This window comes from Emydura macquarii, unplaced genomic scaffold (assembly GCF_026122565.2).
Source record: "Emydura macquarii macquarii isolate MOO-44397 ecotype Brisbane River unplaced genomic scaffold, CSIRO-AGI_Emac_v2 contig_318, whole genome shotgun sequence".
NCBI lineage: Eukaryota > Metazoa > Chordata > Testudines > Chelidae > Emydura > Emydura macquarii.
Window position 1 is genome coordinate 6469716 of NW_027130455.1, and position 12562 is coordinate 6482277.

Below are 12562 nucleotides of genomic sequence, written 5' to 3' on the forward strand. Positions count from 1 at the left end.
AGACATGGCTGCTGCCCAGATTGTACTTGTATTGGAGAGATCGTGTGAGGGATTGAATCTCAGAACTTGGATTTTTAACACCTTTCACCAGCACTATTTCCTTGGGTTTTTTCAACGTACTTAAAAAATAGTTTCGGGTCAACCCTCTGATATGTGTGAATAGTGATAGTGGCACTAGAGGATGAAGCAGGAGGGATGTGATCCTGAATTTGGGGCTTGTCATTATGTTATAGTAACAAGGCTTTTTAGAAAACGCACCTTGAAGCAGATGTCATTGTAATTTAGCTAATTCACAGAACACTGTTTTCATTTGTGTATAATTTATTTATTCCCAGCTCCTTTTGTCAGCCTTAACCCAACATTTATTGGGCCTAATTCTTATTTACACTAAGGCCACTTTACAGCAGATGGGCACTGTAAAGGAAGCTTGAAGTGGGTATAAAACAACTTTACATTCATTTTAAGGCCCCACCCCATTACATTGCTGGAATGGTGTCAAGCAGGCTTGATGGGAATGAGAATTAGGCCAATTATTTAAGGAAACCAGATCTGATTCTCACTAAGACCCCTTTACCATTCTCCGATACATGTAATTTAAACCCACGCCAAGGCCTCCTAGGGTGCCAGAACAACATAAAGGGACCTTAGTGTAAATAAGAATCAGGCTCACCAAGTTTAATGCCAGATAGGAGTCTGAGTATTATTATATGCAGTTTGAATTTTTAACAATGAAGCCGTTTTCCAAACACAATAAAAGAAATGGGACAGTTTTGTGAAACATAAAATACACCCTCTTGTACAGGGAGATGACTCAAAAGTGGCCCAATAGAATTTTACCAAATTTACCCCCAAAAACTCATTTTGGGGGATGAGAAACTTCAGCGTAGTGAGTCTGATTTTCATGTAGAATAAGGGTGTTTCACACATCTTTAGGGGTGTAATGCACCCTTAATGTGGGTGTCAATATAATCCACTCCAACTTTAAGGCCCATTTACATGGCTGGAAGGATGTAAAGTGGTTTTAGATGAGACTAAGGGCCAGAAGGTAGTTTTTTCTGGAAAAAGTGTTTACCTGAATATAGTGGTTTAGAAAAAACGATGGGGCTGATTCTCATTTACACTAAGGATTTGTCTATTCTAGAAAAATGTGCTGTTTTAAATATGCCAGGATAGTTAAACCAGCAAAACCCTTCCAGACCATACTATCTGTATAAAAGTGCTTGTCCTGGTATAATTGCAGGCACACTAGGGTTTGTGCTGGTATGGCTAGATCTGCAAAAATCATTCCCCTAAATGACATAGCTAAAACGGAATAACATTACTAACATAGACCAGGCTTAAGGCCCCTTCAGTGTGAAGGAACCTTGAAGTGAGTGTAAAGGGACTCTAGTAGTGTAAAGGGGCTATAGTGTAAATGATATTTGGGGCCCTAAAGGTCTTATCTTCCATGGCCTTGCAGCTTGTGTAGTCATTTGTATCTGTGCAAAGTGGATGTAAAATGCTACTAGTGGCATTTTAACCCCGCTTTGCACAGGTGTAAATGACCATGTCAGGTGCAAGCAGTGGCAAGCCAGGTTCTTGCTTAAGCTCCCACACCTGTGTAAGTCAGGAATAGCAGGACTGAAATCAGTGGGTCAGAGGCAGAAATCAGCTGCACTGTCATGAATCTGGAGTAGATCCACTGAAGTCAGAATCTGGCCCAGTGAAGCAACATGTGGGAGAAGAATCAGGCCTTCTGTAGCAGGGTTCTGATGATGTAAGTAAATCACTCAACCTTGATGAACACAGTTATGCTTACATTTTTTTCAGTAGTTACATACCGTGCATACATCACCAGCCACGTCTTTTTAAGTAAAAGTACATTTAGAAGTGTTCAGTATTTCTGTGCCTTTTCCTTCCTTTGATCTCATGTGAAGCTTGGAGCAGAGGGTAACTTGATCTCAGACTCTCTCTCCTTTCATGGATGATAATTAGTACAGGTCCAGGAGCTGGGTGCAATGATATCCTTTTCTCTGTGCTAGAAGGGGAGAAGCAGAATGGACTGGAGCAATTGTTTGCTGTGTTGATGACTGTGATGTTGCCATGGAAAAGCTGGAGACTTCAGGGGAGTTTGTGTTTTGTTGGGCAGTGAGCCAAGCTGCTTTGACTTATTACAACTGTGTGAGTGAGCAAACCTTGCAGAACTCTATCCCTGTGTAGCAACTCAAAGGAGGAGGGGGAAAGAACAGGATTGCTTTAATGAGGGACAGATATAGCGCACGTTACTAAGCCTGTATTTCAATAAGTATGTGAGATGCAAACAAAAATTCTGTTATCTTCTTTGAAAAATTGTTCTACTTACTCCTAAGTACTGGATTCTGAGCAGTAAAAACAATAAGATCTCAAGTAATCCCTCTTGGAAGCCAACAGAGCTGTTTAATTGCCTGTATCTATACAGAAAGGAGCTCTTAGAATTTTGCTGAGCCCAAGTCCATTAAAGCCTGTGATCTATTCCAGAAACAAAAAGTGGAAACAGACTAGACTGTTTTCATTATCTAAAGGGAATGAAGTGCAAAAAGTAAATAAGCAGTGTAAATAGTGAAATGTAAATGAATGCTGTGATCCTCCAAAGACTTAACTTTACACACCATGAGTAGTCCCATTACTCACAGTGTGTAAAGTTAATAATAATTCCTAGTTCTGAGATAGTGCTTTTTCATCAGTAGAACTCAAATTGCTTTACAAAGGAGGTCAGTAGCATTATCCCCTTCTTATATAAGGGGAAACTGAGGCACAAAGAGGCAAAGTGATTGGCCCAAGGTTGCCCAGCACACCAGTGGAATAGAACCCACCTCTTTGGAGTCCCTGGTTAATGCACTGTCCACTTAGCAACACACCCTCCTAAATTAAGCACCAACATAAGTCTTTGCAGGACCTGGGCCTAGGTTTTAAAAATTCTATCCAAGAATTATTAACACAGCATTTTTAAAATATGTTATTTTTATGCTGACTACATTCCTTTAACATGATTTGCTGTGCCAGCTTTTCATGTAGTCTTCAAAATGATGCTAGAGATGGGTGGGTATTTTGTGAGTGCATTTGAACAGGATAGGAGCTAGAGGCATTCATCTTTCATCCTTGGTTCTTTGATTTCGGTGCATCTTGGGGCTCTGAAGATCCATTTGCTCCAGTTAAATACTTTTATATTTTAAATGCTTTTATATACTGTTTCGTTCCATACAGTGCTGAAAAAGATGCACCTAGGAATTATATTTTAAAATGCACATCCCAGAAGTTGGTGATTTAAATGAACTAATAAAATAGCAGTATAAACTTGCAAAAGTCATTTTCTAAAAGAAATTCTGATCTAAGCTTTTGAAGGCAAACCATTTCTGAGTGACTTTTGTTTAGGATTTGGTATAAGAAGGCCCCCTGCTAAGCCCTGTGGCCCTCCGAACTGCTATCCTCTGTTTCTGTAAGCAATATGAAATCCTGTTTCATTTCTGCACTCCCTGAAGAGGGCAGGAGGTATGCCTGAGGCCAGGCAGAGCATCCAGTGACCACCTTCACCACAGCAGCAGTACTGCAGCTTTGGTTCTCCCATATATCTCTCAAAGCTGTAGAGTTTGGCTCCTGCCTCAATGGCAACTAAACGTCCCCTCCGTAAGAGGAAAAACATAAAAACATAAGAGTGGCCAGACTGGGTCAGACCAATGGTCCATACAGCCCAGTATCCTGTCTTCCAATAGTGATCTTGCCAGATGCTTCAGAGGGAATAAACAGAACAGGTAATCATCAAGTGATCCATCCAATCGCCCATTCCCAGCTTCTGGCAAACAGCAATACCTGCCCATCCTGGTTAATAGTCATTGATGGACCTATCCTCCATGAATTTATCTATTTCTTATTTGATCCCCGTTATAGCCTTGGCCTTCACAACAACCTCTTGCAAGGAGTTCCACAGGTTGACCGTGCGTTGTGTGAAGAAATACTTCCTTTTGTTTGTTTTAAACCTGTTGCCTCTTAATTTCATTTGGTGACCCCCTAATTCTTGTGTTATGAGAAGGAGTAAATAACACTTCCTTTTTTATTTACTTTCTCCACACTAGTCACAATTTTATAGACCTCTATCATATGCCCCCTTAGTTGTCTCTTTTCCAAGCTGAAAAGTCCCATTTTATTAATCTCTTCTCATATGGAAGCTTTTCTATACCCCTAATCATTTTTTTTCCTTTTTTTCCTTTTCTGTACCTTTTCCAATTCCAAATGACCAGATTTGTATGCAGTACTCAAGATGTGGATAAACCATGGATTTATAAAGACGCAATATGATATTTTCCGTCTTATTATCTAACCATTTCCTAATGATTCATAATATTGTTAGGTTTTTTGCCTGCCGCTGCACACTGAGTGGATGTTTTCAGAGAACTATCCACAATGACTCCAAGATATCTTTCTTGAGTGGTAACAGCTAATTTAGACCCCATCATTTTCTATATATAGTTGGGATTATGTTTCCAATGTACAATACCTAGAATTTTATCAACACTGAATTTCATCTGCCATTTTGTTGCCTAGTCACCCAGTTTTGTGAGATCCCTTTGTAACTTTGCAGTCTGCTTTGGACATAGTTATCTTGAGTAGTTTTCTATCATCTGCCAATTTTGCCACCTCACTGTTTACCCCTTTTTCCAAATCATTTATGAATATGTTGAACAGGACTGGTCCCAGTACGGACCCCTGGTGGACACTGCTATTTACCTCTCTCCATTCTGAAAACTGACCATTTATTCCTACCCTTTGTTTCCTATCTTTTAACCAGTTACTGATCCATGAAAGGATCTTCCCGCTTATCCCATGATCGCTTACTCTGCAAACCAAAGGAACCCCTTTGTACTGGACCTTGTGCAGTCTCCTACATCCTCTGGTGCCCCTCTGTATTATACCCCAAGAGGGTAGGACTTTGTCCTAGCTGTCTAGCCACACTTGTAGACCAGCATTCCTTGGGGCTTGATGGAACACCCACCGAAGTCAATTCAGAGACCCACAACTCCTATTAAATTCAATGGACAAGCGATCAGGCCCCGATTGCCTTATATTGTCTTAATATAGCTCCCGGTTCAGGAAAGTGTTCCACTGACTACAGTGGGATCTAAAAATGTGCTTAAAGTTAAGCATGTGCTTCCTGAACAGGGATGCTTTCCCGAATCAGGGCCAGAGGGCTTTGCTCAAATGAGTGGTGGTTGCTATTTTTTAAATCAGGAAGAGATTAAAAAGAACAACACACTATGTGGAAACAACATTAAAATAATTATATTCTGTAAAATGAATCTTCAGTAGTTTGTAACTCCAAACATATTTCAAGGGCCCTGCAGTAGTTCCAACAGGTTATAGCTAATAATAAATCTATTTATTGCAGGGGTTGTTTGTTTCAGCCACAGAGCAGAAAGTTCACTTGCAGGTGCAGAAGGCCTGTGTATAGAAGCAGAATTCAGATTTACAGCTGTTGTGATTTATCCCAGTGCCTATTCCAACAAATCATTTTGTTAGGAAAAGAGAATCTGCTATTGGCTGACCCAGACACAGAGTCAGGAATCTGAAATGTAGCTTTGTTAGTTTAAAAAGAGAACATCGCCTCAGATGTTGCGTTGGGTTGTTTTATAAAGATTTAGAAAAAATCTGCCATAAATCAAATGCTAGTTTAAGCTGCACAAAACGTCTTGTTTTCCACCTTCAAAGAAGTCATTTATTATCTTCCTTCTTTTTAATCGCAAGTGTTGATCAAGCACAGGGTTGTAAAATTTCAGCAATATCCCTTTAAGGCCAGTTATTACTTCCTTCTGTGATCCTGTTTAATTTTCTAAAAATGAGTCAGTTACTTTCTTTAAAGCCTTGTAACAGTTTGGTGCATGTAAACTGCACTCTTAGCTTCACTCAGCTTCACTAGCTAAGCAAGTCTGCACAATAGAAGACTTCCTTACAGCCAGAGCTTGCCAAGTCTGCTCTCAGCACTGCGTGGAAGAGTCATGTTACTGTTCAGCAAGGTCATGCAGGCCTAAAATAATCCCTGATGTTTATCCTTCCCAGAGGGTAGTAAGCACTCCACAAACACCAACACAAGAAAACCCATTAACAAAAAGAAAGCCGTTTCAAAATAAAAACATCGCTCGTCGGTTTTCACATCAGCGATTAATGGAAAAGCAGGGGAAGCCCCCATTAATATGTTGTGATCTAATAAATAGTCGAAATTGAGTTACTTTGCTGGGAGGGATGGGAACACTTGGTCACCTTTTATTGCCAGGATGCCGAGTATAGTTTTAATATATTTAGTATATTTACCTTGAGTTTGTACAGGAAAGAAAAGACATGGGGAGGTGTTGCTATCCTTAGGCTGCCCCCATTTATAGGGAGAGCTGGCAGACAGGCTGGCCAAACTCGTTCTATTGGTATCTGAGAGGCTAGATAGCTGCCAAAGGTATGTACGTGGGGCTCCCATCCCCGTAATATCTGAGCACCTCACAATCTGTAATGCGTTCATCCTTACCTCCTCCCGGGGAAGTAGGGAAGTGCTTCCAGTCCCATTTTACAGATGGGGAACTGAAGCATACGGTAGCTTGCCCAGAGTCACATAAGAAGTCTGGCAGACCAGGAAACTGAACCCTTTTCTGATCTGTTGCCTGCTATTCCCCTAGCCAGTCAATTCCGCTTTGTAGGTGAGTCGCTTTGCTGTGACCCAGTCCTGTAGTGACACTGCTGGAGCAGCTGCAGAGAGGAGAGGTCGTGGAGGAGAAGGAGTCGATAGGAGAAAAGAAATGACACTTGCTGGGGAGTGGAAGAGATGTTCCTAATACTCCTCCGTCAGCAGGGAGATTAGGCAGGGGAAAACTGATCTCACAGGGGTTCTTTATTTTCCCAAGACTTTGCTAGCGTATTTAGAGCGCAATAGCTGTGACGTTAGCCAGTCGTTGTACTGGCAGATGCTATGTAAGCTTCCCACACAGCTCTGCTAGTGTGTCTCAGTCCTGACCTGCAACAATCCAGCTATTCCAGTCCGGGGTCTATCTTGAGCAGAGATTGCTATCTGTGCCAGATTGCGTGGTGGTTTTCTGATGTGAACAGATGGGACCAGGGGGCAGGCTACATCTGTTCATCGAATTCTTCCGCCTTCGCAGTTGTTTTGAATGGGTGAGAGTTCTTGGGGGATTATTGATGTGGGCTCAAATGCTCTTTTTTCTGGAATGCTCGTTGTGCTGGAGAGGGAACCTGCACTGCAGATCACAGAATCAGGAAAGTCAGAGGCCGAGGAGGAAAACACCTCTTAGTTCATCCAGCCCCTCTCCTTCGCAGGGAAGGATTGAGCCCGACAGGGCATTTGCTTGTGCTTTGTTCAGTCTAGCTGAAAAGTCCCAACCGCTGGAGCGTTATTCCTGGTTACAGCCCCCCTGCAGCAGCAGCCCAAGGGCCGGATTTTCAAAAGGACCCAGCACCCAAGTTTTGCAAAAGAGCTCAGCTCCCGGTGTGCCATCTCAGTGACAGGCCCAGATGGGGAACTCGGGAGTGCTGAGAAACTTTTGAAAATTTGGCTATAAATAAGTTTCCTTCCTGCTTGGTTTTTGCACCCTTTAATATTTGCAGTTTGTTATCATCCAGGCCCCCCCCCCCCCCCAGTTGTTCATAGCCAGACTATGCACAGTTTCCCTCATAAATCAATCCCTCCTGCCCCTGGGCTGAGGCCTCTTTTATGCCAAGAGGAAGTTGGGAGGGGTTGGAGGGAAGGGGGATCTCAGCCACGTTTCCACTCCCCTAATCCTGGGCCGGCCAGGGACAGAACAGCCCCCAGCATAATGTTAAAACCACCTCCGGGCTGCTCAGAGTGATGCTGTCTAAAGCCTGCAGGGCTGAGGATCTGGTGGAGCTCTGTGTGTTTCACCCTAGCGTGCTGCCTACAGAGAGGAGGGCTGAACGGGTGGTGTAGAGCTGGTTACGCTGGCTTGAGGATCCCTGTGTCTTTGTTCTCCTGCAGCACAGCCGGAGCCAGGGCCAAGGTTTGAGCCACCTGGGTAATTTTGTTGCTCCTCTCAGAATTCTCACCAGTTTGTCAGCATCTTTCTGGTCCAAAAGTGCATAGATCAGGACACCATATCCTAGAGGTGATTACACTGTATCGCCCCAGCCAGGGACTATGCCTCCCAGCTCCATGACAGGATGCCTTTGGAGTACGCCTCCCAGAACCATATCACATTGCAAACTCATGTTTAATTTGTGACTCGCTATCACCCCTGAGTCTCTGTTAGCATTAGTCCTTCCCAGGTTTCCCCATCTCGTATGTCAGGTGATCATTCTCCATATGTAGCAGCATGCACATGTCCATGTTACATCCCAGGTTGTTATCATTTCTGCCCATGTTTCTATCCTCTCAAGGTCCCTTTGCATTATTTCTCTGTCCTCGTGGTTTGCCTTAACGCTGATACGTGCATTACCGCATGAGGCACCCCCACGACTTGCTACATTGCCATCTATTAGCCTTTGGTTATGGTCTTTCAGGCAATTTTCAGTCCATCTGGTAGTGTCCCTATCGAAGCAAATTTGATTTCACTTCTCGCTAAGATTTTGTCTATTAATAATTTTGTAATTCTAATAAACAAACAAAAAAGCAATCAGGGTATGTCTCTTCAAAGCTCATCTTTTTAAACTCCTGCTGCCTCTTATTCATGGTTCCATTACCCTCTAGCTGTTTCGCAATTATTCTTTCTTAATATTAGTTCCATTATGTTATTCTGGAGAGTGACTGGAATTAAGAGATCATAATTATCAGGATCATTGTTCAGGTTGTATTTAGAAATTGCTGCTTTTTCTTTGATCTTTGGCTTTGGTTTGGTTTACCTTGATGTTTAAGGAGTAATTGTCAGTCATGTAGTAAGTTCATTACCTAATTCCTGTAATACCTTCTGATGATTCTCAGCAAGGCAAGAAGTATTGGGGTCTCATGGGTTAATCAAGGACTGAGAGCAATAGACACCTTCGTTTTAATCCTGTCTTGGAGATGGATCTCTGTATGGGCTTGGTCAAACCTTTTTACATCTGTAAAATTGGATGAGTAATACTTATCTTCATGGGGACAACCAATGAGGTACGATTTGAAAAGTCCCATATATGTGCTAAAATCCACCAGAATTTACACCAATCCCGCTTAGTGCATCCCGATGTCGGACTATTTGGATAACGCTCCCTTGAAAACCTGTGTACAACGTTGGCACCTATGAACAGCCCCAAGCACCTGGATTTTGCTTCTCTTCAGGCATGAACTTGGTGCCAGAAAGACCTGAGGTTCACTTTTTAGCTTAAATGAGTCAGTTAAGCTGCTGTTCAGCTCTAAGAATCATGGCATGAACCCTCCCGCAGATCTTCAGACTGTGCCCTGTGCATGCAGGTGTGATGAAAGGCTGGCTATGCTGTGATTTTCACATACCCACCCAAAACTACCGACACCAACCCTGGTTACTCATTCCGATAGATAGCTACTGCCACACAACAAAATACCCAGGGCTGGAAGAAAAAGAGAAGGAGGGTCAAAATGTCTCTGCCTTTTTAATGGGAGCAAAATGATATACATTTGTCATGCAGCTACAGTCAAACTCTAGCTGGCTCTAGTCAGCTCTTGTTAAATGCTGGCTGGAGACATCAGTTTTTACTGCTGTTCTGAAGCTTCCAAGAAAGGATACGTAAGTCTGTTCAATTAAGTTTCATTCACAGTGCAGTTTTCTAATGCGTATCTGCACTGGCAGTTTTGTTTCTGAGATGGATAGTTTGCAGGTATATTTGAGACTGTTTTGTGAGTCCATGCAACTTAAAAATTAAAAGTGTCTGTGGCTTTTAAAACTTTTGGAGTGGCTTTGCATATTAGAGCATCTTTTCCTGAGGCTCTTCTCTGTGTGTGAGAACCTGACGCTCTGATATCAAGCCCTTCTTGCATAGCAAGCATTGCTACCAGTTTCAGCCACAGACAAAAGAAGACACCAAGAGCACCAAAGAACTTCATTGAAGACAACTTCTTGGAAGGTGCTCGATGCCCTCATCTCCCACTGACATCAACAGGAGGTGAAGGCACCCAGCACCCGGCAAGATCAAGCCCTGAATCCAAGAAGCAAGGATGGTAATCTACCCTGTGGCCGTACTTCAGAGAAGGCAGCAGGATGGCTAGCTGATTTCAAAATGGGTCTGAAGAAGCGCTCTTGAGATGGCAGCTAGGGATGAAGTCCTGGAGATTTCTGAAATGCAGGGTCTCTCGTTTCAACAGCAGAACTTCAAGGAGGGTTTTGTTTTGTTTTGGCTTGTTTGTTTTTCTTCTACTATACTTTAAATGTGCCCAAGTGCCTCCTCCACTTCTAGAAGCACAGGGAATCTAGAGCAGGCATACCTGGGCTGTGGGGTGGATGGAAGGAGCAGAAATTTGCTGTGCAGCATGCTCTCTCCATCACAGGGATTGGGCTGTGGTTGTTATATCAAGCAGGGGCTAAGAGAAATGACACCTTTCTATGTCATCACCCCTACTTCAACCTAGGGTGACGAGATGTCCTCATTTTATAGGGACAGTCCCGATATCCCGATATTCAGGGCTTTGTCTTACATAGAAGCCTATTACCCCCCACCTCCTGTCCTGATTTTTCACACTTGCTATCTGGTCACCCGTCCCTACTTCGACCTCATAAGCATTCCCTAACCAAGAGAATGCACACCCTGATGGGGATCTGAGCAGGGACAACATAGGGGAATTGTACTGTCATAGAGGTTGGGAGGCGCTGAGTGAATACCATTAGCGTTTAAGGATTGAGGGGACCATTCTCCATGCACTAGAGGGAAGTAACTCAGAGGAAATTCAGGTTGAGACTGGCCTTGTTTCTTCCCATACAGAGGAGATAATACAGCTGAAAATGAGTCCAGTTATAATTGAAAGCACGTTGCCCATTGCTGTCTCTTCCTAAACCAGGGCCAATGTAGATTGTAAGCTCTTTGGAGGAGGGAATGTGCCCTTTATTCTTCTAAAAGATACCACATCCTCTTGTGCTGTCTACAAACAGACAACCAGAACATCAAAATATCCTCCCGGGCATCTCTTCTTAGTCATAACACAAGCCCTGTACCCCATGCTCTCCAAAGCAAAGCAAGCTGCAGAGGTGCAAGGCAACTAGAACCTGGTCTTCGCTGGAGCCTGTAAGAGCCCAGTGCCACCCTAAATGAGGAAGGTGCTGGCTGAGGCAACCTATTCCTCCTTCATCGTCTGTCCAGAGGCCTAGCAATAATTTAAGCTCCCCTCCTGTGGTGGAAACCCTGTACACTGTTGCCAACGCTCGTGATTCTGCTGTGAGTCTCACACTATCTGATGTTTTACTTAAAGTCCCAGCTCCTGGATACAAAGGATAATGTGAGGATCTCAGCTGTTCCTGAAAAAACAAAGTAAGTTTCTCGTCTTTTGGTTGCAGAGAAAAGCTTGAAAAGACTTGACTGCATCCTAACGACTCAGAAACCAGAATTGGAATGAATTACTTTGTTTAAACAAACTCATGAATATTAAGCCAATTTCATGTGATTTTGTTTGGTTGGTTTTTGTTTTTTTGAGAGAGGGCAGGTTTGACTCACGATTTTTTGAATGTTTGAGGATTCACAATAATAATACAACTGGTGTGAAATCCAGCTCTGCATGTGATCCATTCTTATTCAAAACATCTATATTACAGACTTTAAAAGATTTTTTTAAAATGTAAGAGAATTAAAAAATGGAACCATATGAAGACAGATCTTGCTGCAGGAATGTACAGTACACATTTTCCTCGCTGCCATTGACAATCAAAGGCATTAAATCCCAACTGGCCCCTTGTGACCCGTAAGGTGAAGTGTAATGGTGTCAGAATGCTCTTTACTATGCTGTAGAGATTATTTCCATTGGGTGGCAAAAACTAGAATGACAGACAATCTGGCATACAGTACAGATTGAAAAGTGTGGGTCTAATCTGAGTTTCTGAGCCCTTCCTGGATGGTGCTAGGAACCAATGGGAGAATCTCTCCTGCCGACATAGTGCTGTCTACATGGGGGGTTAGGTTGGTATAACTACATCACTCAGAGGTGTGGATTTTTCACACCCCTGAGTGATGTAGGTATACCGATATAGGTCTGTAATGTAGATCAGACCCCAGGTGAATGTCTATACTTAAAATGCTAGTGTCACAGCTGCGTTTCAGTGTAGACACTATCTATGTTGATGGGAGGAGTTCTCCCATTGCTGTGGTTAATCCACCTGCCCAAGAGGGGGTGCCTAGGTTGACGGATTATTGTTCCATTGGTCTAACGCTGTCTATACCTGGGGTTAGGTTGGTATAGCTACATCTCTCAGGGATGTGGACCATTCACACCGGAGGGGTGTAGCTATCCCAATGTAAGTTCCTAGTGTAAGACCAGCCCCTGAGGCGCCCAGTAGATACTCTGCACCTTCCAGAATTGGGTCATGCATTAAAGACAGCGTGCACTGTAATTAGGTAGCATAGTGCACTGTGGATTGTCTTAGATAGCTGCAGCGGGACTCTGAGG

At 43.1% G+C, this 12562-nt stretch overlaps 1 protein-coding gene across 1 annotated transcript in view; it reads left to right on the forward strand.

Moving 5' to 3' along the window:
* Window positions 1-12562, forward strand: part of LOC137166321 (mastermind-like protein 2) — a 65453-nt gene that overhangs the window by 21397 nt on the left and 31494 nt on the right. The window lies entirely within an intron of this gene.